Here is a 27,960-nt window from a genome sequence, read left to right on the forward strand (position 1 = left end):
TAACATTTCCTCCTGTTCCTCAATCTCGTGTTTCTCCTGTAATTTAGATGCTTTGGCCAATAAGGCCACTCGCTCGGCCTCCGCATTAATGCGCAGTGTTGTAGATGCTTCACTTGAGCCTCTTGATGAACCTGATTGCGCATCAATAAAGTCAAGGTCGGGGTCGGCGTTATCAGCGGAATCGGGCAGAGGGTTTTCCACATGCGCAGCGGAAGAAGTGGCCTCGGCTACTAAGGGGGAACTAGGATCCTCTATGGCTCTAATCCATTTTGTGGCCTTTACAACGAAAGCCGCGATCTGTGCGTATCTCGGCTGATACCATTTTTCATTGTCCTCTTGCCGGACTTCCTCACTCAGTGTGTCAGCATAAGACGCATGCAGGTCCTTAAAGTCGGCAAGATATTCCTCAAACTTAACCATATTTCCTTTTACCTCATCAATAAATTCATCTCCAGCCATCAAGTTATTTATAATGTTCATTCTCCGAGTGATATGAGACATTTTTCCTGATCTTGCCGAACGGACACGTGTTATCATATCATCCATGTTTGTTGTTGTTTCTTGTTCGTCTTTTCCGGCCATGATTATTAAAATAATCTTCCAAAGGCACACAAAATATTAATCCTCCTCCCGACAATGCAATATTACTTAATGAGTCAGAAAAGAGTTGTCAGTATTTCACAAAATCCAAATTGTCGCTGCTTTATTCATACGTATTATCTAAAGTTTAAATACGCTCGTCCTTTTTAATCTCCACCAAAAATAAGGATCTCAGTCCATAAACTCAAAAATCTTCATCCGAAGTCGTTTCTAAATTCTTTCAATATTATTCCAAAACGAAAAAGTAATTCAGGATAGCGGCATTTCAAACACGTACCTCGCTTCCTTTGTTCAAGTCCATGAGTCAGGCCGACATTTCCTATTGTCTCCAATGCGCGCGGTTTCAAAAGTTTCTTTTGCCGGAATCCTCAGCTCGTCATTGACTATTGTAGTGGCAAAACTTCGTTTGGGTTTTTCTTGTAACCTTTGTATCCAGTTTTCCAGGTTCCTTTGTTTCACCACTTGGAGAAAGCAGTCATGCAGTGTCAGACGCGCAGTTTGTGACCAAAAACAATCCAGTGAGAGCTGATTGATGAATGAAGCCGATAATTTATTGTAACTTAAATAAACACATAAATAACTCATTGTTTGGATGGGTCTTTTAAATCTTGTAATTGGCAGGACCACAGCTTCACACGCTGCGGTCAATGACGGTGTCTGCTGGTCTGCCTTCTCCACCTGATACCTGAGGGGCTGCTATTCAATCGGCCGCACCACCATCCTCACCTGTAGAGGGTGCACACTCACAAAACAATGTAAATAATTGAATTCAAACAAACTTAAATGTGCCTCCTACAATGACGCTGCAAGCTACAATCTGATTGGACAACTGAGGACCCTCTGCCCAGAACTGTTTTTCTCACTATGTTAAAGATTTCTTTTATTGATATCATCAACGTTTCTCAGCACAAATACGCCAAAGTGTCACTGATAATTCAACAATAAAATAGCTTCATGTTGTGGCCCTCAGTATGTTTTTTTTCTCCTTCTAGCCTGAGAAATAAACTTTTATTCCTATGTTTTGGATAGCGGAAAGGCCTACACTACCCAGAATGCTCGTCCACTGACGATTTGCGAGCTACAATCTGATTGGACAACCGAGGACCCTCTGCCCGGAAGTGTTTTTCTCGTGTTGTTAAAGATTTCTTTTAATAATATCATCAACGTTTCTCAGCACAAACACGCCAAAGTGTCACTGATAATTCAACAATAAAATAGCTTCATGTTGTGGCCCTCGGTATGTTTTTTTCTCCTTCTAGCCTGAGAAATAAACTTTTATTCCTATGTTTTGGATAGCGGAAAGGCCTACACTACCCAGAATGCTCGACCACTGACGATTTGCGAGCTACAATCTGATTGGACAACCGAGGACCCTCTGCCCGGAAGTGTTTTTCTCGTGTTGTTAAAGATTTCTTTTAATAATATCATCAACGTTTCTCAGCACAAACACTGTGTGTGTCACCATTGATATTATGACTGATAAAATAAAAAGTTAATCACTTCTCTGTTTAATGTGCTTTTTATAATGTCTGTTTTTAGACAGAGCTTGTTATCAACAGACCTTTTGAGAAGGAAAAATGAAATTTCCTGTGTGCAGTTTGCGCTGGAGCTGTACTGTGTATATATTCATATACAGTAACAATTTTATTCATGGAAAGCTTTCTGGGCTGCTCAAAGGATCACAAAAGCACCATGCAGCACACTCACCATGTGAGTTTTGTTCAGTGTTTTGTCGAAGAAATCATCAAAGTCGAATTGACATATTTGATAGGGTGTGTTTTATTAAAAAGCATGCCGTCACACTGGTAAATTGACAGTCACAGAACATATCTGAGCCACCTCAAGCTGACCCCAAGGTCAAGGCCATATCCCCTGATAACTCATCAACGCTTTGAGATAGGGGCCTGAAATCTGCACCTGCGCATTGGGACAGCATGGTCGACCACGGTGTCGAGTTTCAGACCCGTGCGCCCTTCGGGAGGGTCAGAGGTCAGCCGTTCTGTACTTAACGAGGCCTAGTAGTAGTATTTGATTTGATTTGACTAATTTGGATTAAAATGAAATTGTATAAAGCATGACATGAATATAGAAGATATTTCAACCTAGACCTTCTTATAAGTCACAACCTAACTTATCCTTTTAACCTATATTGTGTGTGTGTGTTGTTGTTGTTGTTATTGTTGTTTTCTTTTCCTGACAGTGGCAAAGTGTGGGATGACACATGGGAACCTGCGCAAGCTTATCTGTAAAACAGCCCACCACAGGTTGCAGAGTTGGCACCACAAGTTCCCAGTTCAAAGTTCAACATGTTGAAATTCACAATAGAAATAAAGTTAAAGTTCATCATAAAAGTTCAGAATAAAATATTGAATACACATTTCAGTCAGTGTCAGTCTCTGTTTCACTCTATAACTGGCTTAAGTACATAAAACATCTATGAATCCAATAGATCAATAATATCTCACGTAATGTGTTCACAGCTCTCGATATCTCACTATTGTGGTCTACTTCTCATTACACACATACACACACACACGGAAAAAAAATAATAGAATCAAAATAGGACAATTAAATATTTGGCTGTGTAAGTACACAGTATAAGTAGGGTAGTAAAATATCAGTTTAGGAAGTCTATTGATATATATTGATCTATACTCAAATTTCAGACCCCTGCCTTAAAGCATTGATAAGTTAATCCCAAAAAGGTATTAAAGTTTTAGGTAGTAGGCCTCATTGAGTACAGAACGGCTGACCTCTGACCCTCTGGGGCCACGGGTACGAAACTCGGCACAGTGATTGTGGCCCACGTCCTGATACGCATACTCAAATTTCAGCCCCCTGCCTCAAAGCTTTGATGAGTTATCAGGAGATAGTGACCGGAAAAGAAGAGGGTCAGATTTGGGGGACTCACTAAAAAAACATGTCTTTTTGGCCGCCGCGCGGCAGCCTTTGACCCCAGGGCCCCAGATTTGGAACAGAGGATCCCCCAGGGGCCCTGAATAATGAACCGGTGAAAAAAAAAACACAAGTCTAGTAGAACTCTGGATTCCTGAGCATTGGGGTCCTGTCAGAATCATGCAGTCTTATACCCTCTGACCTTGACATGTGTTTCTACAAGTCGCATGGGTCTGAAATTTTAGTATGTTGTTCAGGGGCATGAGACGAGCGGATAGATGTTGGTCCGGTCCACGTCGGCCCAGTACTTTTCGATGGGCGGGGCCGAGAAAGGACGCCGTTACACGAATCTGCGCCCTCGCTGCTGCCACAAAAATGCACCGAACTGCATGAAACTCACTGTGCTATTCTAAATGGAGGTCTGGGTCAGGCTCCCAAAGTCCCAACTCTGTAGACCTTCTAGAAAGCTAACTAGCTCTACAGTGATGGGATTGTGACAGGACCAAAAAATCCCAGCAGAAGGCTCCACGGCGTACGACATAGTCAAATTTCAGCCTCCTACCTCAAAGCATTGTCAATTTATTCCCAAAAAGGTGTCCAGAACGGGTGAACTCTGACCTTTCCAAAGGGGGTACGGGGGTGAAAATAGGGGCCCTGATCAGACCCTGCGTCCTGATACACATACTCAGATTTCAGCCTCCTGCCTCAAAGCGCTGATGAGTTATTCACAAACCAAACAGGTGTTTTTAAGCCTGAACTACTAGGCCTCGTTAAGTACAGAACGGCTGACCTCTGACCCTCCCGAAGGGCGCACGGGTCTGAAACTCGACACCGTGGTCGACCATGCTGTCCCAATGCGCAGGTGCAGATTTCAGGCCCCTATCTCAAAGCGTTGATGAGTTATCAGGGGATATGGCCTTGACCTTGGGGTCAGCTTGAGGTGGCTCAGATATGTTCTGTGACTGTCAATTTACCAGTGTGACGGCATGCTTTTTAATAAAACACACCCTATCAAATATGTCAATTCGACTTTGATGATTTCTTCGACAAAACACTGAACAAAACTCACATGGTGAGTGTGCTGCATGGTGCTTTTGTGATCCTTTGAGCAGCCCAGAAAGCTTTCCATGAATAAAATTGTTACTGTATATGAATATATACACAGTACAGCTCCAGCGCAAACTGCACACAGGAAATTTCATTTTTCCTTCTCAAAAGGTCTGTTGATAACAAGCTCTGTCTAAAAACAGACATTATAAAAAGCACATTAAACAGAGAAGTGATTAACTTTTTATTTTATCAGTCATAATATCAATGGTGACACACACACAGTGTTTGTGCTGAAAAACGTTGATGATATTATTAAAAGAAATCTTTAACAACACGAGAAAAACACTTCCGGGCAGAGGGTCCTCGGTTGTCCAATCAGATTGTAGCTCGCAAATCGTCAGTGGTCGAGCATTCTGGGTAGTGTAGGCCTTTCCGCTATCCAAAACATAGGAATAAAAGTTTATTTCTCAGGCTAGAAGGAGAAAAAAACATACCGAGGGCCACAACATGAAGCTATTTTATTGTTGAATTATCAGTGACACTTTGGCGTGTTTGTGCTGAGAAACGTTGATGATATTATTAAAAGAAATCTTTAACAACACGAGAAAAACACTTCCGGGCAGAGGGTCCTTGTGAGGAGTTTACCAACTTACTCGACACCTGTGAGAGACCAGAACAAATGAGAGTCAGACACGAGAGCTTTACTTTGTACAAAGGGCACCCTGCCACTGCAACATCTAAGCTACAGATAGCAGAGAGGCGCAGAGCAGTTCCTTGTTCCTTTATTTATAGAAGTTTACATGACATGTGACTGGACAGGGGCAGTCCCTGTTCCAGTAAAATAAAACATTTGATTCATCATGAGTACAGTGTAGTAAGATGAGTACAGTGTAGTAAGACTACTGATGCTGGGACATGTGACATTCTTTTAGCCTTCTAACAGTCCTCGGTTGTCCAATCAGATTGTAGCTCGCAAATCGTCAGTGGACGAGCATTCTGGGTAGTGTAGGCCTTTCCGCTATCCAAAACATAGGAATTAAAGTTTATTTCTCAGGCTAGAAGGAGAAAAAAAACATACTGAGAGCCACAACATGAAGCTATTTTATTGTTGAATTATCAGTGACACTTTGGCGTATTTGTGCTGAGAAACGTTGATGATTTCAATAAAAGAAATCCTTGACATAGTAAGAAAAACAGTTCCGGGCAGAGGGTCATCGGTTGTCCAATCAGATTGTAGCTTGCAGCGTCATGTATCGCTGTGGTCGGGTTATTATTGGAGTGAATGGACGGCTGGAGCTCTGCTCTGAGCGTCTCTTACCAGCGCAAACGGATTATACTGGAGTCAATGGACAACCCAGAGCGTTTCATACAGACGCGGAAGGATACCTTTTACGTCGGTATCAGATGTCAAGGGGCGTGACAAAGCGTCGGTATTCTACGCGTTGGGAATGAGAACGGGTTGTTCATTTCTGAGTCAGGGCCCCCGAACTTGTGTACCCATGGTGCACCAGGAAAGACGGGCATCATCATCATTTTTTAAACACAAGTAAAACAAAGTTAAGATACAAAGAAAAAAAAATAGGCTAAAAACCCCTGGCTCTGCCCTGCTCAGGCCCTGATCCTGCTGACGATGTCAAATTATGTGCAAAGTTTGTTGTTAATTAAAACTACAACTATAAATAACTTACGTTAAAATGTCACTGACAACGCCACCTAGGTTAAAAAAAAGCCTAGGAGCTAAAACAAGGTAAAAACACAGGTTCCCTAAAAATCAGGGGTAAGAGCAGAGCAGACTTCGGGGCAAGATTAAAAAAGTCTTAAATTTATTAAATACAATTTAAAAAAGAATCAGATAACCCATCCTTTGTCTGTGAAACGTGGCTGCTTCCAGCCCGCTATTCAAGTCCACCGCCTGCCGGCTCACTGTCAGACGCCGCTGTCCGCTCGCTCCAGTAACCGTCCAGCCACTGTAGTCGCTGCTTTCCGGCTCCTCTCAGCTACTGCTGTCTGCCACACAGTCCAGCTTATTGCCACTCTTTCAAGCCACCAGGTTATCTCACACCTTGTGCTTGTTAGTTTGTTAGCGTCTGTGGGATGTTCAGGGGTAATCGGAAAATACAAATGCATGCACAAAACAACAACTATAAAAACACCAGGCACTTTAAAATGCATGTATCATTCTAAAAAACTAACCCCATTACATCTTGACCACTCTGGGTTTTTGTTGTTTGTCATATTTTGGAGGGCCTGGATTGTCTTTCAGTTTTTTTCCCCACATGTTTGATCAACAGTTTATTATACAGAGCAACCAGCAACTTTTTCTGGAAATGTTTATTAAGACAGGTCTCCTGCCGAAATATTCAGTGTTACAATAAAATACCTGCTCATAGAGACAACAGCACTTGGGTTGTGTTAGAGAAAGATAGTGTGGAAAAAAGTTTGCAAAGGACACACCATGAAACCCTCGGTCACCTCCCTGTGACACAGTTATGGGACATAAATGCAGCGCCTCATTCATTTGTCAAAAAGAAAAAAGACATCTGCTCAGTAAGGTTCTGTGTTAAGCTGTAACACTATTGTGCCTTTGCTTGTGCTGGACAAGAGACATTGTTCACACACTAGAGGTCACTTGTCATGATGGTAAATGGATTTGTATTATATGTTCTTCCAACCACTCAAAGAACACTTTCACACTCACCCATTCACACACTAATGGCAGACGCTGCCTGCAAGGTGCCAACAGGAGTGATACAGCATTTCCTATCCAAAGCTCTTGCACTGATACTAAGCTCACCCAAATAAACACATTCACACACCAGTGGCACAGCCATCAGGAGCAATTTGGGGGTCAGTATCTGCCCAAGGGCACTTAGACTAGGCTGACGGAGCTGGGAGTTGAACCGTGACCCTGGATGACCCACTCTACCACCTGAGGCACAGCCGCCCGTACATGTTTACAAGTAAACACTGGTTGTTTGAACCACTGATGCTGTTTAGTCATTTGTTGATTTTTTCAGAGGTTATACGATCATTTCTATACTCAGTGTGATATATGTAAATGTGTCACAGTTGATAATGATGATTGTTCTTATCCTCTTCTTCTTATCTCTTTACATTACAGTCTTAAATACTGATAGATACAATCTATAGAAGATAAATGAGGTAGGGAGCAGCAGTTCTGACAGACGGGGATACTTTGTCACCAGTGTAGAGTTTAGCCTGAGGGCTCAGTACACGTCTCCTCTCCTGGAAGCCAACCAGAGGAACTGGGCCAAATTCATTAGCATTATCAAGGCCTTTGCCAAAATGGCTGCCTGTCCTGTGTCCCCTGACAAAACAAAGAAAAGCATACGTCCAAGAAGTTCCCCTGTCTGACTGTCAGAAACACTCAGACGTGTCTTTGATCAGAGGCTTTGAAAAGTTTCAAAAGTTCAGATTCACTCAGGAACAAAACAGAAGACATTTAAAGGACATTTCTGGTTATTTTCAGCATTTTTGGCAAGATGATTGTGTTAGAGCTTTACTTACCACTGCTGTCAGGCACACTGAGAGGGGAGAAGACGAGTCAAAAAAAAAAAAAAAAAAAAAAAAAAAAAGAAAAAGAATGGCTATGAATTGGCTATGAATGATTTAAAATTGGAATAAGAGACAAATATAACAAGAGATGATCGACTCTTTTATGGATGTGTGAGTAGACAAACACTGTCTGTCACTGCTCTGTGCTTCTGATTTAAATCAAACACAAACAGAGAAACTCTCTTGCCCATTGGACTAAAGAAATGAATAATCCTGAGGTACTTTTGAGGGCTTTTTTATACAAATACTGCACAGCATTCAACTGACATCTTTGGTTAGTTAGACTTGCCTCACAAAACAAATTATCTGCTTATAAAATATGATAGGGTGTTCTTGAAGGAACAATCCAACAGTGTCAGTCCGTCCATCTATCCATTATCTATCATCACTTATCTTTTAGGATGGGGCTGGAGCCAATCCTAGTTAACACTGGGCAAGAGGCACAGTACAGTCTGGTTTGGCACATGAAGTAGGCTGAGATACACTGTTTACTAAATGCCCTGTAAAACCAACTTTTACATATCAACCTGAAATGTGTTGGACAACAAGTAACAGAACAGTTTCATAGTTCATATTTTTGTTTAATAATAATAAAAAAAGAGAAAATCAATTATGTTTTCATCAAAACACTGGAGCAAACATGTTGAACATATTACATGTATGTAAACATGTAGTATAGAGAGAAAACCTTTTATTTGATTTATTATACAATGAATTAGTCCTCCTTGCAGCTGTAAAATCTTTCAGATAATTTATTTCATCTTAATATATTATCCTTTTTGTCCATATTTGGGATTATTACTATGTTTTATTTGTCTAGTATATTACTGTAATTATTTAACGTAACCTATTTTTCATTTCACTAACCCTGTTTAAACAAGAAGTCAGAGAGTGAGGAATCTGTGATATTTGATAAAATGTGTTTGTAGAAAAACTCTCAGTGCTCAGTGATAAATGATCTGAACAGACACATACCTGTCATCTGTCACCTACCTGTGTAACGTTCAGGTGTTGTTTAAACACAGTCATGTGTTTGTACCTGTTAACATCACATGCTCCAGTTAATTACCCTTTGCCTTCACTTAATTACAAAAATGTTTTTCTCCATGACAAAATCGTCATCAGATCAATGGTTTACGGGATTGGTCCTTTACAGACATTAAAGAACTCCTCAGCGTCTGTTGGCTGTTGACACTTTGTCAGTCAACATGTCCTTGTCATTGTCATTTAGATGCTGTGCAGCAGCTCCCCTGCTCCCCCCAAACATCCCTATCTGAAACAGTCAAATGACATACTTGTGCTCGTGATGCGTTCTAATTAAATGTGATTAGTCATGCCGTTGCAGATTCCCTGCTCTTGTTGAGGTATCTCACAGCAAGACTGCAAGGGACATGTCATCTGCATCAGTGAAAGTAATGGAAAGACATTTGACAGTGAGTTTTCTCACAGTTTGTCTGCTCATTGTTGCTGAAATGTCAGTGGACCATGCTTCCTTTTGATTTACCTACATTTTTTATACAATCTTTGTTGAGACGCTCACGAGAACGAGACATTTTTTTTTCTTTTCTTTTTCTTGAGGTGCACTCTGACTTTTACTAGAGCAATACGCAGTGTGACAGCACATTATCAGAGTACAGCCAGAGGGTCAGAGGCAGCTTTAACTGTTTAACAGATGATCCCCTGCAGTAGTTGGCCCAGAAAATGGTCGATAGTTTGATTAAAAAATGTCACCTTCAAGCTCTGTACTTTAAAATCATAGTCCACTTTGGAGGAACGTTGGGATTTTTTAGCACAGTTGAGCTCATAAATGTTCCACCATTATTTTGCAGGCCCCTCTGAGGACCTGCAGTTAATATCATAGGGACTACACAACTACAAGTCTAAACCCAGTTAACAGTGGTGGTTTATTACAACCTGGGTTCACTTCTTGTAGCTCTGGCCAGTAATAACATCACGGCGGAGCCACATGTGGCTGGCAGTTTCTCCAGTCTGAATTAGGAGTGTTTTGATAAATTGATGATAAGTGTGATATTTAAAGATGACATTTAAATTAATATCATATTAAAAATACAAAACATTGTTTATATAATACAGTTCCTGTTTACGCTTTGAAATTCACAATCCAGAACATTAGGTGGCAGTAATGCACCTCAAGGCTGGTTAACACAATAAAAGTTAAAGATGAATTCAACCTTTTTTAAATTATCCTCTCAATAAATATTATGATATTGTAATTGTTAATGTCAACTTGTTTGGACTTGATAATCATGTAGTAAGACTGTTTACAGAATGTTCTTTAATCAAGAGAATTGACACTTTGAATTAAAAGTAGACTTTGAGTTGAGTTCATAAAGTACTTATTGTGTGTTTTACTGGATAAAACTGTGCTCAGCGAATCCCAGTAGCTCACCTGGTAGCGCATTAGGCTGTCAGCAGCATGTTTCTTTCTCTATCCCATCTTTCCTGTCTGTCTCAAGCTGTCACTATCCAATAAAGACTGAAAAGCCCAAATAAATCATAATTTAAAAAAAAGATAAAAATGACTAATTACTAACCAATTTCATACAATGCACATATTTTGGGAGAAACTAGGGTTAATGGACCTCACAGGTGTCTTTTGCCACTGTGCCTGTGGTGGGCTAATATAGGCCACTCACACAAAAACAATTACAAAAAAATACAGCATGAGGCTTTTTCTTTTTCCACAGGAGCCCTTGTGTTATTCTCATCTTGTGCTTGGAAGCAATGGGAGCTCATCATTGGATAATGTTTAGAAGAGTAAAGGCACTTGCGATTGGATGAACCATCACAGGCAGACTTCAACTTAATGAACCATAGAATGTAGTCAAACTCTTCCTGACGAGTGAAAGCATCTTTTGTTCTCCCTGTTCATTCTAGCAGCATCTACACTAATCTCCTTAGCCACTGTTGTCTTCGAGCAGTCACATTTCACATACTATCATCCAACCTGCCTGTATATCATGCTGCAGTTGCCTATAGTTCCTCATAGTGCACTTGGTCTGACCTATTGTGGTTACAGCTGCAAGAAATATTCAATTCCACATGCATGTATCAGTGAAGCAAACATCTGAATCCCTTTGGCTTTGAATATATGGAATAAAACTTTGAATATATTAAATGAATCTTGAATATATTCAAGTTTCATTCCAGATATTCAAGGTTCATTCATTCTATTAAAGGTTCATTGCATATATTCAAAGTTTCATTCAATATATTCAAAGGTTTAATTTCCTGAATGGCATGCCATAATTCGCTACATTCATTGATTTTTCTAACTGGCAGGAAAATAAACATTACACATATATTTTTTCTCCAGTTAATTAAATTGTTGTGGAATAATTATTTTTTGTGATACAAAGTAAGTCTAGCAGATGTGATTTAGGACCACAAACAACAAAAAACACTTTCTATTTTTCATTTCACTATATTCACACATTTGTGAAAGTAGAGCAAGAAAAAACAAACAAAAGTAAACTGAAGCTGAAAATCTCCAGGAGGGACTGAAAGGTCACAGGGTCACTCTCCAGGCCATAGGTTATCATTGGCAACCTGTTGACCACACACACACACACACACACACACACACACACACACACACGGTGAAGCTGATGGTGGAGCACAGTTGCCTCTAGCTTGTTATGTAACTTGAAAACTGATGCTGAGACGTTGTTGCATGCTATACAAGAGACTGTCGCAAGAGCTAATAGTTCAAGCAACAATGTTCACTTTAAAAAAAAAAAAAGAAGAAGCTTATGGTGAACAAACATCAGTGTGTTGGTTGATCCATTTGAAAATGACTATGAGAACATCAGTCCATTTACAGGCTGTTGTGTCAGTTAGTGTTTTGTACAGTTTTTAGTTCACATACAGTTTTTCTCAGTCGCTTTGGTGCATTTCTCACATCACTATTTACATTTGCACAACAGTTAATGCATTTCAGTTAATGCAATTAGTACAAACTGCAAAACCTAGTTGATAACTAGTTGATAACCTGCAAAAGAGTGTCACTTGCTGGGCACTTTGCACTTTCCTGGGCATAGCGTGCATGATACATTTACCTTCTTCCCGTTAATTTCAGTGAGGGAGAAGTAGTGGCGGTACATCCAATTGGAGAACGCTACCTTTGAATTTCCCTGGCTCGTCGCCATTGTCGCTGTCCTGTGTGTTTAGAGGTAGTCATAGGTGGAAGTCATAGCGTGCAGTGAGACAGCATGAGCAGGGCATCCGCCCACCCAGCCAATCATCATTGCATTTGCAATGGTGTCATCATCACCCCCACTCCTGCTGTCTCCAGGCAGCTGATGTAGCCAAAGCCTGACACCTCGCACTTAATTCAACCAAATTCTAGTTACGCGCCACTTTACATTATCAGTAACGATAATGGCGTTGGAACGTTGGGAAAAGTAATTAATTAGATTACTCCATTGAAAAAATAATGCCGTTAGTAACGCCGTTACTCCCAACATTGGTCATGTTTTCATTTTTACTGTAAATGTTTTCTAATGCAAAAAAGTCAGAATTTGGTGACACTACCTGAAAATGATCAGCACTATATACTATTTGCACAGCCATTTGAAAACTACAGTAAAGTTACACATTACTGTATTTAGTGAGGTAACTGAGTACAGAGTATAGTCACAGCATTGTGCAAAAGAAAAAATACACCCTTATTTACAACAAACATAAACTCCCTTTGGATAGAGTGATGCACAGCTGTAAACAATATTGCAGTACATATTGGAAGTGAACATACAACATACATAGTACTGTAAATCATTTATGCACATCCAGACGTTCCTCTCTGCCTGGCCACATTCATCTACATCACAGCGAATACCGTCTCTTGCAATGCAGCGAGGAAAGTATCTCCTCAAGTGGCGAATCCACCCACTGCAGGACTCTGCTGTGATGTCATCACATGGTGCGGCCAAACTTGAATCTTGGCCGCTAGCAGGGCCATTTGGGTAACTTGAATCTTGGCCGCTAGCAGGGCCATTTGGGTATGTGGATGCCGGTCATATACCTTCCACCTCCAGAAAGAGAAAACTCCTCTACTGGATTAAGGAATGGTGAGTAGGGAGGGAGATATTCCACCAGCATCCTATTATGTGCTGCAAACCACTGTCTGACGACATCTGAGTGGTGAAAACGCATATTATCCCAAACAACAACATGCTTGTTCAGATGGTCTCCAGTTAGACCCCTCTCATTCTCAGGGATTATGTCCCTGTAAAGAGTGTCTAAAAAAGTCAGCAGATGTTGTGTGTCGTATGGACCAAGACGGGATATGGGTGAGGATGCCGTTTTCTATCAAATCAAATCAAATCAAATGTTATTTGTATAGCCCAAAGTAACAAAACACATTTTTCCTCAGAGGGCTTTACAATCTGTACAGGGAGTGACACCCTCTGTCCTTAGACTCTCGGTTCGAGTGAAGAAAAACTTGCCCACAAAAAAACCTTTAACAGGGAAAAAATGTGGAAGAAACCTCAGGAAGAGCCACTTGTGTGCAGCCAATGTAATATTCCCTCCTCGTCAATGCGATTCCTTCCATGTCATCTACTTTTTGCCAGATTGAAAGCCGCCTCATCAAAGGTATATGAATGTGTGCAGCGGTTCCCTGGCCTCCAGGTCCAATTTTTTTTTCCTGTGTAACATAATGCATTTTGGACAACATATTGTACAGTATGCACTGTAAATACACATACACAGAACTGTCATGCAAGTGTATGACACTACACAAAGTAAACAGTTTACAGCACTGAACATGAGAGTATCCATAGAACACATACATGTTTTACCTGTACAGTACTGTTACGTGTGGCCAGGAGGTAGAACTGTGTGTGGGCGTGTGTTTGTTTCTCCACCTCTGCGCAGGTGGTAAAGCAGCTTGACATCTCCCACTGTTATTCTAGTGCATATCATCCGGAGAGTCAGGGTGCGCTTGAGCGGTTTCACCAGACCCTAAAATCTATGCTACGCTCTTACTGTCTTGAGTATGGTAAGGATTGGGATAAGGGTGTCCACTTGCTCCACTTTGCTGTGCGTGAGGTGGTGCAGGAATCACTGGGTTTTAGTCCTGCAGAGCTTGTGTTTGCTCATACGGTGCGTGGTCCGCTTAAACTGCTGCATGAGAAGTGGGTTGGTAGTTCTGAACCACAGAATTTGCTTGACTATGTGTGTGATTTTCGGTCTAAACTTCATCGTGCTTGTGAGCTGGCTAAACAGAGCATGGCTGTTGCCCAGGGCAAGATGAAGCGCTGGTTTGATAAAGATGCGCAGAGCCGTAGTTTCAGCCCTGGTGACAAGGTTTTGGTGCTGTTGCCCATCCCTGGCTCATCATTACAGGCACGTTACAGTGGGCCCTATGTTGTCCGGGAGAAGGTTGGTGCACGTGATTACGTGGTTGCAACCCCGGACCGCAGGAGGCGAAGTCGGCTCTGTCATATTAACATGTTGAAGCCCTACCTGCAGCGAGGGTCTGTTTTACCATCTCCTGTTGTGTTGACGTCTGTGGCGCTGTCCGGTGCTGAAGTTATTGATCAGGCTGAGAGTGCTGTGGCGCTGTCCAGTGCTGATCTGCTTGATGCCTCTGAGGATGTGGATTTTGATGGTGACATTGTTCTGTCCAGTGCTGTTGTTCATGGGCGTTTGAAGAATTCTGAACTGTTGGCTAATCTTGATGGCTGCTTTTCGCATCTGCCTCCATCTCAGAGTGAGGATGTGGTCCGTTAGATTTCTTCTTATATGTCGTTGTTTTCTGATGTGCCCTCCCAGACCCATGTGCTGCAACATGATGTTGATGTCGGAGATTCGATCCCGATTAAACAACATGCGTACAGAGTAAACCCAGACAAACATGTGCGCTTGCAGAAGCAGGTGGATTACATGTTGGGACATGACATTGCTGAACCCAGCTGTAGTCCCTGGAGTTCCCCTTGCCTGCTGGCTGTTAAATCTGATAGTTCGGACCGGTTCTGTACAGACTTTAGGAAAGTGAATGGAGTCACTAAGCCAGATTGCTATCCTCTTCCCCGAGTTGAGAATTGTGTGGATCATGTTGGCCTTGCCAGATGTGTGACAAAGCTCGACCTGTTGAAAGGATACTGGCAGGTGCTGCTGACTCCTCGGGTGAAAGAAATTTCCGCTTTTGTGACTCCTGATGCTTTCCTTAGTACACAGTAATGCCGCTGCATGCGCAATGCGCCAGCGACTTTCCAACGTCTTGTGAATATTGTGTTGTCGGGTCTTTCTGGTTGTGAAGCATATTTGGATGATATTGTTGTGTATTCTGGGTCTTGGGGCGAGCACATTCAACAACTGTACACGGTGTTTGGGCGTTTGCGTGATGCCAATTTGACTTTAAATCTCGCTAAATGCGAGTTTGGCCAGGCGACAGTGACCTATTTGGGCAAAGTGGTTGGTCAGGGCAAGTTAGACCTGTGCACACTAAGGTGGAAGCTATGCTTTCCTTCCCTGTCCCCAGTTCACAGCGGGAACTGCGCCGTTTTCTTGGGATGGCTGGCTACTACCGTAGTTTTTGTAAAAACTTTTCTGCGGTGGCTGCTCCCCTCACAGACCTGTTGAGTCCAAAGATGTGTTTTCGCTGGTCTGAGGGTTGTCAGCATGCTTTTGAATGTATTAAGGCTTTGATGAGTACTGCTCCGGTCCTGTCTGCCCCTGTGTTTGACCATCCGTTTAAGTTGTCTGTTGATGCCAGTGATGCGGGTGCAGGTGCTGTTTTGCTCCAAGAGGGCGTGGATGGGGTTGAACATACCGTCTCATACTTCTCCAAAAAGTTCAACAAGCACCAGTGTGCATAATCTACCATTGAGAAAGAGGCGTTGGCCTTGATGCTGGCTCTAAGGCACTTCGAGGTTTATGTGGGTTCTGCAAAGTCACCAACAGTTGTGTATACGGACTACAATCCTTCAGTTTTTGTTAATCAGATGCGGAACGCTAACCAGAGGTTGATGTGCTGGGCGCTTTTTCTGCAGTCCTTGAACATTATTATTAAGCATGTGAAGGGGCGGGACAACATCCTGGCCAACACGTTGTCGCGCTGTTGATTGCTTGTGACCGTTTTTCCTTCCTCTTTGGTCTCCGTGTTCATACCCGGCTGTTCACAAGCTCTGGGTGGGGGTGTTACGTGTGGCCAGGAAATAGAACTGTGTGTGGGCGTGTGTTTGTTTCTCCCCACCCCTCTTTCTCCCTCTCTGTCTCTCTCTCTCTCTGCACAGAGGAGACCTCAGGTGAGACTTATTGTCTCGTCAGCTTGAGCTGACTTAAAGAGGTGTCTCTCTCTTATCTCTCTCTCTATTTTTTCCCTGCAGGTGATCTAGTTAGAAGGTCGAGGCTCTGGTTTCTCCATGCCAGGAGTCTGTTTAGCCGTTTGGGTTTTGCTATTTTAGTTTTGGTTCGGGGGTTCCTTGGTAGTCCTGTTTTCGGTCTTTTCTTTTCATTTAGGTAGTGGGTTTTAAGCAGGCTTAGTTTGGGGGTGGATGCTGGGTGCGACGGCCGTTGGCTGGCTCAACCCTTTTGTTTTGTTATTTTCTTTATTATTAAAGAAAATTATTATAATTATTTCGTTTGTTTTTGAATTAATACAAATTATTATTGGTTTAGTGACAACTTTTGTCTTGTTTTCTTTCAATATGTTTTGGGCCTTGCGAGCCCTTGAGGTCCGTAACAAGTACATACTGGTGATGGGTCTCTTCACTCTGTCGCTGTTACGTTCTAGATAGATAGATAGATAGATAGATAGATCTGATGTTGTCATCCTCTACTATAACGGCACGTTGTATTTCTCTCAACCTTATGGCATTGATTTCAGTCCCCATTGCACAAATGGCTTCCTTTTGCTGCAGAGTGAAAAGGGGTCCTCTTCCACCTCTGGAAGGTTGTCTTGCAATCATATATGGTGCAGAGTAAAATGGTAAATGGACTGTACTTATATATCTCCTTTCTAGTCTTCTGACCACTCAGAGCGCTTTACACTACATATCTCATTCACCCATTCACATACATTCATACACTGATGGCATTGGCTGCCATGGAAGGTGCTGACTGCTCATCAGTTTGAGGAGCTAACTATTCATACACATTCACACACCAATGGTACAGCCTTCAGGAGCAATGTGGGGTTCAGTATCTTTCCCAAGGACACTTCGACATGCAGACTGGAGGGATCGAACCGCCGATCTTCTGATTCCCACTCTGCCTCTGAACCACAGCCGGCAAATATGGTAAATCTGTATACTGTACTGTACACTACAATACATTAAATCTGTGATACAGTAAAGCTTTAAGTCTAAATATAAAATGTAAAAAAGTGATAAGTTCTTGTCCCACTGCCAGCTTGATGTATGACACAATGACAGTAGTGCAGTGACTGTTTTAGTAAATGGACAGTCCATTTATACACACCTGTTCTCCCGACTAAATGTTTGAATAATTGAATTTACAGTGGTTCTCTCAACATTTGGCTGTTCCCTTCGACCAGCCTCAGCCATTGTGAGGCCGTGATTGACATCATGATCCACAATTTCACCAGGAATCCGCCAATGTACTTGGCCTCTTCTTCGTCTTCCCCAGTTTTATCCCCTTCCCCTTCCTCCCTGCACCCTCTTCCACAAGGCTGACCCTCCATTTCCGTGTCACAGTATTGTAGAAATGGTACACACTATGTCCCGCTTGGTTCATATATGCTTGTAAAGTGGGGGTTTATTGGACTGAGTGATTGTAGAGAAGTGGCTTAGTATTGATTGCAACTAATGCTTCAGACACCCCTTCTCATCAATGAAAGCTGAGGTTCACCTGAGAGAAATTGTTTGATTCAATTCAATTGTTCAAATTGTTCAAAAAGATTAAAAAAAATGTATAAAATTGTATAAAACATTTTTGTATGTAATGAGTCAAGCAATGAAATGAGGACTATTAGTTTTATATGGAATGACTATTCAGCATTCACAAGTATAGTTATTTTTGACTGACATGACATAAGCAAATGATAATGTTTTATAACAGCAGAGAGTTGTTTGAAAAGCAATTGATGCATGTCTAAAAGCATGAATGAGACCCTGCTACTATGATGTGCACAAATGACTAAATGTTGTGGAGGTTGAACTAACTGTGCAAATGTTAATAGTGATGTGAGAAATGGACCAAAGCGACTGAGAAAAAACTGTAACATCAGTTATCATCTGAAGTCCCAATAAAGGCAAAATTAAAGTAAATATATTAATTATACTCAATTTTATTTATGGCACATGCCTGGATTAACCTGTTAGCAGGTCCCTACTGAGCTCCCATCTACACCCTTTGCAATGTACACTGTCTCATCCCTCCTGTTATGTCCATTGCTTAAACACAACTTTGGATGCATCATATTAGCACAGTATGGGCCTTCAGACTACATGTTGGACACTGGACTGTTTGACCTTAACAAGACAGACTCACCACAAGGTCCACTTAGTGGCTGTGCCGGAGGTTTTAACACATGATCATCCATTCTGATTATTACTGATCTGATTATAACTTCATAACTCTCAAACTTTTGTTACATGGATTCTGGTGAGCAGCACCAGCCTCCTAAAGCTTTCCATACACACACCATCATATTCTCGTTGCAGTCAGGATGGCCTTGAGATTTGAGAAAGTTCATTTTTAATCACAATCACCATCCTCCTCTGCTCAGTACTTCAAATTTCTCAGTGTTTTCTGTGTTATGCTGTTATTCTCTCAACTATGGCTCACCAGGAAATGTTTATTCCTAACACAGGGACAGTGGGCTGTTGGAAACTGGGTAGTTTTCTACCTAAATGTTTTATGTAGTGGCCCTGAGAGCCAAAGAGTGGAAGTCAAAATGAAAACTTTGACTTGATTCAAGTTATATGTCCCTTATACACCAATATCTGGACCAACAATGACATAAAGTCATGTTTGAGGTATTTTCAGGTATTCTAGACTTACTGCACTGCACAAAAAATATCCAGTCTGATTCAATCGCAGTGATCATGGTCATATCATGGCAGATAGTCCTGTTAGATGATGAGTTTAAAAGTCTGATGGCCTGATAATGCAGTTTTTCTCCATTGGTTTGGCTCATTTCTTGAAAAAGAAATTACATTCTCAAAACTCTAAGATCATTTGGCAAAACAGTCTTACAGTTCAGCACAACACCATGCAACACTTGCAAAAGCTCATATCTCTCCCAAAACTGTTCACTCATACTTCAAAACTAAATTCCTTTCCCATATAAATAGTCACAAAAAGGCAAAAGATCCTTCTCAATTACTTTGGCTCATTTCTCGAAACAGACCGTACGTTCTCAACACTCTTGGTGCTTTTGCCCAAATAACCTGGATGGTTCAGCACAACACCATGGTTCACCTGCAAAACAGTTCACTCGTGTCAAAACTAAATTCCTTTCTCATATAAATAGTCAGTGTTATAAGAATTTTCAAATGACCCGATCCGAGGTATCGGTTGAATTTATTCTTGTACAAGAAAGAGCGTTTAACAGTGCAACACACAAAAGGGGTTACAGAGAAAAAGGCTCCCTGTGGAGCTCTAACAGATGGTTACATAGATAGAGATACCATCATGAGTCTGCTTAATTTCCTCTAATAGTTAGCATTTCCCCAATTTAGATGTAGCCTCTCTGACCTGTCCCTGACCCTCGTTCTGTTCTGGACTTCTTCTATTTATACATTAACCTGAATTTTACCTTACCCTGCCATTCTCAGAAATGGCAGCACACATAGTTATATTGTACAGAGGTACAACAGAGGTATTTGAAAAAAAGGGGAGGGGGAAATCATCAATGACTAGACATACTGAAATGTTACAGTAAAACCCACAGTATTACATAGATCTGCTTGGGAGGCACTAATTGCAGCTCCTTGACCCCTTTTTTTTTTACTATATGTTATATTCTTCAAAATAATATAAAATAAGGATTATAATGTTCATGTTACCTGCATCAGCTCTAACAGCGTGGTGATAAAGGCTGGGAGATTCAGAATATTTATTTATCAGTGTGCACTAATTTACCTTATGGACCAGCGTCTCAGAAGACTAGACCGAGATGAAGGAGAATGAGCATTGAGTGAGCAGAGTAAAGAAGATCACAACCACAGGTAGGTGTTTTAGTGTGTGTTATATTGTATTAAAATAAATAAATAATAATAAAAAAATAAATAAAAATATTTCGGTGTATCACACACAATGAGATGTCAATCACAAGGGAACAAAAACCCCACAGTCTCTCAACAATTCAGTCTCTGCTTCTTTTTGTCAGGTGGCTCGCCACGACCACTACAGCTCCTCCTCTACCTTACAGAGATGGAGAAAAACCATCACCCACAGAAGAAGAAGTTGTCTTGCTGATCTCATCACAGGATTTCCATCCAAGAAAAGAAAACACCCGACCTATAAAGGCCAAAACAAAGGGTTACTGTTATGTTCATTTAAAAAAGATACCGTTTTTAACTGTTTCTAACCTTTTTAACTTGTATTTTCTGTCTATTGAATGAATTGAACACATTTTCAATAGTAACTAAATGGTGGAACATTCCTTTCCATTCGTCTCCCTCCTTTTATTTTTCTTTACTGCCACTCGCTCTCATAACCACACCGAGTGAGGGTGACGCAATAAACATATAAATCATTTTCTGTTTTAACACTATGTACGTGAAACCATACTAACAGCAGCAATTTCACACCTGAACTCAATTTACCGGACTTTCTCACCAGAGGCTCGTACATCAAAAACTCTGCGTTGCTGATAAAAGTACTTCTGTGGTGGAATATCTGGCTCTCTTGTACAAAAATCACTAAAGTCTGCAGCAGAAGCGATGCATGCAGCCACCTGTACGAGGGGCTGGCAGAGAGGGAAAGCTAAAGACCACGGCACATACACCTTGATGGCGTCTGATTGGCCGAGGCCACGGCACATCGTGTGAACTCCTCATGTCACCTGAATCCTGTACACGATTTTTAAACAGATAAATGAATTTGTGCATATCGATCTGTTTAATCTATTTATTGACCTGTTTTTGATTTTAATCATAAATTCTATTTATTCATTTTGTGTAAGATTATTTCAAATCAAACTATCCATTTCTTTATCTGTTTTCTCTATTTATGTGACACAAAACATGAACTTATTCATTTATTGTTCTAATTAATTAAATGATGACAAATGAGGAAAGAGCCTGGTAACCTGGGTTACATTAAGCTGCAGTTTTCTGTTGTAGTTTTTAGGCAAAATGTTGAAGTCAGATAAAACAAATACTTGGATTCAGACATCAGGTAAAGGAGGTACTGAAGCCAAAAAAGTTTGGGAACCACTCATTAATTGTAAAAAAGTTTTAATGGTAGACAACCAGTAACTGCCATGTACACACTGGTACCACAGCTCTTTCACTCTGTCTCTTTGAGAGTTCCTCTCAAATGGTACCCTGTAAAGTTGCTTCATGGTCATCTGATGTTTGTTCAATATCCAGTCTATTGTGGAGATGCTTATAGAGTTGACATTTTGGAATATGGCATTGTCTTCTATGATTGCAGTGCGGATCTGTCTCAGTGTGATGGCATTATTTGCCATCACCAAGTTACAGATGTCTTGTTCTTGTTGGTCACTGAAAAGTTTTCCTCTGCCACCTGTGCAAGGTTGTCGTCCAGTCCTAGACATACAATTCAAAGGACAACACTGTATTACCATTCATAATGTATGCCTTATTACCAGTGTAATTATATTGTTGTTTTACTTACAGTAACTTTACCACACTTCTAATGCATCACTGCACAGTGATTGTAATACTACTGAAAACTGTATCATCAATAATTTGATTATATATATATATTATTATTATTTTTTTTTTTAAATAAAAGAATCGAATTATTGAATTAATAGTGGTCCTGGTCAAGTTCTATACATACATGTTTGGCAGCATTTACAATCATGGACAGCACCTGTCAGGTAACTAAACATGTTTGATTGGAAACTCCTCCTTTTGTGAGTCAAGTTATATTTTCACCTGACTGTCAATTAATCAATTTATCAAATGTTCCAAGAGATTCATATATAGTATCTCAGCTGCTTTGTGCGGTGTGCTCAGGAGATACCCTCCAAGGTGAAGGCACAGTTAGGCACACTGGGCTCCAGCCACATCTCTGTCAACACCAAAACACAGCAGCTCCTAATGTCGTTGGTGTTGATCTGTGCTTACAGCTCATCTAGCTTATTTTAAATGGCTTGAGCATTAGCTAGCAAGATGCTGGCCAGAGGAGGGTTGTTGTTCCTCTCATGCACTCTGCACAGAGCCCCGGTGCGCTTCCCTCTCTTCTTTTTTTTTTCTCGGTTGACGTGCAGGTTAACAGAGGACACAGGGGTACATTGTCTGTAGTGAAAAAAGTCAGCTTAAAGTCTAAACTGACTGATGACTGTAAATCCAAAAATGTTTGTCGGTCCTACTGAATGACAACACAGTATGCACAAAAAAATATGTAACAAAGGGTAAATAATCAGTCGACCTCAACTCTCATCAGTGCGGCTATCTCACTGTGCAACCAGAAGTAAACTGCTGTCCGTCCCTGTCTGCCTGTTCTTTCAGAAAACGTAAAAATCTGCTTCTTGTTTCATGGGGACTTAAGCATCTTCATCAGCTTGACCACACACAACACATTACAGAAAGCGTTCACATAATAAACAGTAACAACTGGTGTACCAGTTACCAAGGTAAAGTCACACTTCAGGGGAATTAAATAATTACTGATTTCCTTTCCATTTGACCATATACTCCAAACTCACACACACAGACACACACACTTCAATCTTCTATGGGTTTATAGGTTGCCTTTTAAATCTGCCCTCTGTGGTCTCGAGTATGTGCAGGGCTTCAAATAAATGGACTGCCTCTCGGAAACAATGAGAGTTTCTTCGGCTCCTGACAAAGATCAATCTTGGCCGTGAGCAAAGGAAGCACAGTCTGTCAGGTGCACTGCTCCTGTGGCCTGTTATAAAGACAAACAAATGCACCCAGCAATGAGTATTTTTCTTTTTTATTGATGTTTTTTTGACCACCTAATGTTCAATTTCAAGAACAATTCTGTTTCATCAATGTTATATAATTTGTTAAACTTTTCTTCCTTGATCATAATTTTATCAGTAATAAAAACAACTTACTTGTGTGTGTTGATGTGTGCACGTACAATTTGAGGTGTGCTCACTTTCATTATGACCACTTCATGGAGTGGTTTGGATAATATGTGAGATCATCTGGCTGCTTGTGTTTCTATTTTGTCACCATGTTCCCACATCACAGCACTTTGGTGAACAATGAAAGAAATGATGAACTGTGAAAATAAGATTTCCACATTATCATTTTGTTTAGATGTAATAGTATAGGTTTATTGTTGGGATGATAGTAAAGAGTCAGTTACCATCCCACAGTCCTTGTTGGTATTAAACTGTATTCTAGAATTCAGTCAGAGCTTCAGCATTCTGATACCCCTTCATGCTGTTGACATGAGTGACGTGAGTCTAAATGAATCTGAATGTGCATCGAACCTGCTTTGTCTCATTCATGAGACACCTATCACAGGTTAATCTCTGGTTGTCGCTCTAAACAGAGACTCTAGGCTGCAGAAGGTTATATTTAATAATTACCAAATCATACTTTCACTTTCTGTCTTGTGCTTAACCACGTGCTATAAATTTCGAACTTTTTAACTTGGATTTTATTTTTCCATATTCATGTGTCGAAGTCTGATGGGGGCAGTAGGTTTTGTATTCGGTTTAGGATTGAATAAGTGCCCAGGTGCTGCAAAATTCTCTATAGCATAATTCTTATGGAACATCAAAATACGTCCATTAGAAGTGATGTTTTTGCCACTGAAATTAAATGTTTAATCAGTCTAATCAAGTCTCATTCAAGGAGAAATCTCATTCAGAAATCTCAAGACAGGTGAGGTGACTTGTTGCAGTCGACAACAGAGGCTTGAGGATACTAAAAGCAGTAAAAGCAAAGCATGTGTCATGTTGGAGTACAGAAAGTGTTGCTGAGTGTTATGTAAATGAGGTATATAAGCTCATTTCAACATGCGGATGAGGAATTCATTTGTGCCAGAGTAAGACAACAATTCTGCAAAGCTTTTTAAAAACTTTCTCAATCTCTCTTTCTGTTTTTCTTCCTCTTTCGTAGTGCAGTAAACATTGTACCTCCTCTATCAACAGTAGTGGTGGAAAGTTACTGAGTACATTTACGGAAGCACTTTTTATGCTGCTTTCAGTTTCTACTTCACTTCATTTTAGAGGCTTGTGATTGGTTCCCAACCTTTTAAAAGCTATTAAAAGCATGCAAAGGACAATTTCATTTCAATGAACTTTCAACTTTCTCGGGTGTAAGCACGGATTCATTCTCCAATTCTCTCACTCTTTCCATCTTTTGCTTTCTTGACAGCCTTTCCCTTCTTCAGTCTCGCTTACCTCTTTTTCCACTTTGCATTCACTCACTGTTTCTTGCTGTCTTGCATTCAAATGGGTTTCTCAGAATGAAAGTTTTATTCGATAAGCACATTCTTCAGTCTACCAAATCCCAGAAACATTTCATTTGGCTTAAACACAATATGTCATTTTCAAAAGCACCACATTGAGAATTCCACTCCCGCTGCCTGTTTTAAAGCGAAATGTTTGAACACACTTATCAACTTTCCTGCAGCCTGAATGTCATTTTAACCAAAACGGATGAACCCAGCAGGCGCGTGAAACACCATTTTTGGCCAGGAAGGACTTATCCAATCACCACTATGAATTTGGAACTTTTCCAGATTGTGTTGTTTTGTGCTTTATAATAGTCCAAATCTAACTTGAACTAGGTACTTAAAATCCTGCTGATTTGTTTTCTAGATAACAGGGGACGAAAAAAGTTAATGTAAGTCCTCATTCAGATGCTGCGATGCTGAGCAGCTCAGCAGCTGCTGGCCCTCCCACATCGCTGTAGGATAACAAAAAGCTTTCCTAATAGCATTTTCAGACCTGTCAGTCCAAAACTGAATTTTTTCACAGCACCCCTGATTTCCAGTGACTTACAGTATGCTGTGTGTGGAATGGCTTCTTGGTTGCTTTGCAGTAAACCCACTCTGGTAGACAAGGCAATCTAATTTCAGGCCTCCCACAAGACACAAGCCCTGAGCAAGGCAGGAATACCAATGAGTGAGTACAGTTTGAGAAACAGCAGTGCAGCATTTCCAACTGTTTTCAATATCTGCTCATTTGGCACTATCTGCCGGGGCACAACCACCTCTTAATTGTGGTCATGCATGTCAGCAGAGATTTTCCCCCGCCAGGAGGAGATAGAGGTTTCTGAAGCTGGTCGACAGCGAGTGCTGCACCTGTAAAAACAAACAAAAAAAACAACAACAAAAAACAGAAGTGTTCTTTTTTCAGCTGCATGTCGTGTAAGTGAAACAGGTATGGTGCAGACTGATAGAGCATGCTGTAATGTTTCTGCCTACATGTGGCATTTTGGTGCAAATTGTTTAATTACACATGATTTTTTTATTATGTGATACAGTCTAATAAAACATTCATGGTCTCCAGATGATGAATTCTAGTGACTTTGGTAACCCCCAGATGTTTCCTCTGGGACCGCCAGCTTATGAGTCAAATGTCTCACCAAACTACAAAAGAATTAAGTACAGACATTTCTGTATATTTATATTTGTATGTTATACAGTTTTTGTGCATAATAGTGTGTGTGTGTGTGTGTGTGTTATGTATTATATGTGTTCCCCACACATTGAATAGTAATAATGTTGCTACCATCATTAAAATGTTTTATTTCACGTTTACTTTCGTACATTTGACCAAAAAACTACAAATCTAATGACATTTGTACAATTCATCAGCTGTACTTTGTGTTTAGTGCAGTAAACATTGTACCTCCTCTATCAACAGTAGTGGTGGAAAGTTACTGAGTACATTTACAGAAGCACTTTTTATGCTGCTTTCAGTTTCTACTTCACTTCATTTTAGAGGCTTGTGATTGGTTCCCAACCTTTTTGTCTTGCGACAAAAAAATAGTGTCTATTTTGAGGGACCTTGTCATGATGCAAATGTTTGCGCTTCACGTTTCTCCTCTAAACTCCTCAGATGGTTTCATTTAAATTGCTGCTCATGGCACAAAGAAGTAAAGGCAATATTTAACCCATTTATCTTGTGACCCCAATCCATAGACAATGGCTTTTAACCTAACTTTATTCAAATTAGTTAAAAATGCTCAAATCAGTATCAGCAAGTCTAATAATGCCACATATAATAAAATAATAATATATTAGTCTAAGTCAGAGGGATTTTTCAAAACTTACTTAGCTGATGATACTTCTTAGGATTTTAAATGTACTATTTTTCCTTGCTGTATTGGTACTTTTTGTTGACAATTTTGTCTGATATCAGCAAAGATGATGAGAATTATGCAATGCTTGAGCTGGAAAATACATTATTTGATCTACAGATGAAAAGGTCACATACTTCCTTTCTCACTGACTATTTTAAAGCCTGTGTCAGATGAAGCAGCTTCTCTAATACTGTACTATTATGCAGGTAGAGGAGTTGCTTTTAGTGCCCACAACAGAATAGAGTGACTGGTTGAGCAACAGCTGTTTAGGCCATAAATTGAGCAGATTCCATAGCAATATGCTAATAAGATTTTGAAATTTCTTCTTTCCAAGGAGGCATTGGTGACGATAGAGAAGACAGAGACACAAGGATCACCAGTACCAGTCTGGTAGTCCTCTGATGACCACAGATATCCTGTGCTCATCCTTATCAGGGTCAAACAAAAGGTGGGATATAACCTGGACAGGTCACCAGTTCATTACAGGCCTCATACATAGAGACAAACAACCATCAACACTGACATTTACATCTATGGCCACTTTAGAGTCAGCAATTAACCTGTAACCCTGCATGTCTCCCCCAAATCTGGGAACTTAGAACTTAGAACCTTCTTGCCCCAAGATACCTTGTCATGAATTTATGAATACCTATACTGATCAAAGGTGCATAGAGTCACATCTGCAATGCTTGTTTAGGGAAAAGTCTAAATATGTGCATCCCATAGTAATAATTTAGAAATGGCACATTATACATTAAACACAACATACATTTTGTTCTTTATTAAAGGCATGAGATGTTTCATCCTCTATCCCCTTTTAAGGTTGTTTACTGGAAATACATTTATTATATTTAACCAGTCCTCTTTCATGAAGGTGAACACTGCTGTACACTATGATCAAATGAATATTAAGGCAAGAAAGTACTTGTCTAATTTTCTATGATTAATGGAGTTACTAGAAGTGGAAAATGAGGTGCAGAGCAGTCCAGAGGAAACACTCCGATGTACTTACGCTTCATTATTGTCAAAGCGTGTCTCCTTGGCTGTCAGACAGAATTACACTGAAGAGCATCAGATGACGAAAGGGGGCTCGCAGAGATTAACAGCACTTTAAAGTTTGAACATCATGCACACTGTGGGTATTACGTCGTGAATCATCAAAACAAACCTTAACAAACAGCAGAAACACAGGTGGAGTTCAGACTCCAGCATGTTGCAACGGTAAACCCCATGGACAAAAGCAATACAGTTACTCTGTCCATATCAGACACAATAGATATAGTGTTTCAGAAAAAATTGAGATATAAAACCTATAGCTGGACCTTCACTCGTCTGATCTGTGTACTTGTCAAATGTGATAAAGAAAAGAAAAAAGAGGTGCACTGTCTTGTAAAAGTAGTTTCATTTCCTTTGGGGC

Source organism: Larimichthys crocea, chromosome V (assembly GCF_000972845.2).
Source record: "Larimichthys crocea isolate SSNF chromosome V, L_crocea_2.0, whole genome shotgun sequence".
NCBI classification, from domain to species: Eukaryota; Metazoa; Chordata; class Actinopteri; family Sciaenidae; genus Larimichthys; species Larimichthys crocea.